We start from the raw sequence: 1,400 nt of genomic DNA, 5'->3' as shown, positions 1-1,400 counted from the left end.
CGCCCCATAGGGGAGGTTTTGGATATTGGCCCCGGGACCCGCTGCTGCTACTCGCTGCCGCTGGTTTCTCACAGCTCCCTTCCCCAGCCCCTCACAGGGTGAGTGCACCCTAGTTGGGAAATTACCGAGATTCAGAACAGGGTGGAGCCTGAGAAATCGCAACTTTGGTGAACCCTTCCCCATTTTATAAACAAACAGGCTCAGGGAAATAATGGCACTTGCTCAAGGTCACACAGCAAGGTGGTGGAAACCAGGGCCATGGGCAGGATTTCTAGGAAATCTTTTCACACCCTCCTACCAAGACCCCTTCCATGAGCAGGGAACTTCTTCCCTCCAGCCCCACCTCCAACATCCAGGGAGAAAGCGGCTGGGACCACTTACTGCAGGCCCCGTGGAGCCAGGAAGGGCCTGTCAGGCCTGTTCCAGGAGCCTCCTGGGCCTCCCTGGACCAGCGGTCACCCTTCTGCCCTGATCCCACCTCAAGCCTGGGGATCCTTCAACAACAAAGTGAAAGAGGACAAACGGAGGTCTAATGTTGGCTAGAAGGGAAACCTCTGGTATTCCACCAGGACCTCCACCCATCCCCCTTCTCCCTTGGAAGTCAACACACCGCAAGAGTTTCTGCTCCTGAGCCTACACATGCAGACACCTGCTCCGTCTGGTCATTTCAGCACTGCCCTGAGCCCTTAGGCACTGCCTGTTTGCTCCCACTCACCTCTGTGGTCTCCAGCCCCCATTCTGCCCACTCAGAGGTCCCACCAGCCCCTCTCACTGTATCTTTCAGAAGGAGCCTGACATCTCTGCATCCCCCGCGAGACACCACCTCTGCTCCTGCTGCCCCGCATGCAGCTTTTCATTTTTTCCTGAAATCCTTTCTGGAACATCTCTAGAAGCCTCCTCTTCCTACTGCGGGCAACTATCCACACCCCATTGGTGCAGCAGACCAACTAAATATGCCCAATAACCTTTCTTCCCATGAAGAAAACTACCCCTTATCCAGCCTGTCCCTCCTTTTTAAGTCCTCGCTGTCCACCCGGGATGGAGGGTCTTCCTACAGTCCTGAGCTCATTCACTGATCAGGCCAGAATCGGCCAGAGGCGCCCACTCCCGCATGCAACCTCAACATGAGCGTGTCTGCAGCGAGCACTGGGTTTTCCTAGGCCATCTTGGGGGAGACGAGGCGTGGGCAGGACCCTGCCAAATGGCCCCACCCAGGATCCCCACCCCACTTCAGCCCAAGTTTTTTCTTTCTTTCTCTTGGGCTTTTGCATAAGGTTTTGCTTGGATTTTGTCTCTTTTGGCAGAAAATGACTCCACAGCAAAAAAAAAAAAAAAAAAAAAAGGGCAGCTTACCCTTTGCCTTTGTTTGATCAGTGTCTGTCAAAGGGTCCTTTTCCGTC

At 54.4% G+C, this 1,400-nt stretch overlaps 1 protein-coding gene across 2 annotated transcripts in view; it reads right to left on the bottom strand.

The window, feature by feature from the left end:
* The window catches only part of NR4A1 (nuclear receptor subfamily 4 group A member 1), a 23,361-nt gene that overhangs the window by 8,853 nt on the left and 13,108 nt on the right, over positions 1-1,400 (bottom strand). The gene's annotated exons all lie outside the window — the stretch shown is intronic.

Source organism: Tupaia chinensis, unplaced genomic scaffold (genome assembly GCF_000334495.1).
Source record: "Tupaia chinensis unplaced genomic scaffold, TupChi_1.0 Scaffold141469_1, whole genome shotgun sequence".
Lineage (NCBI taxonomy): Eukaryota > Metazoa > Chordata > Mammalia > Scandentia > Tupaiidae > Tupaia > Tupaia belangeri.
Note: the sequence above shows the minus strand (reverse complement) of the source record. Positions and strands in the feature narration are given on the sequence as shown.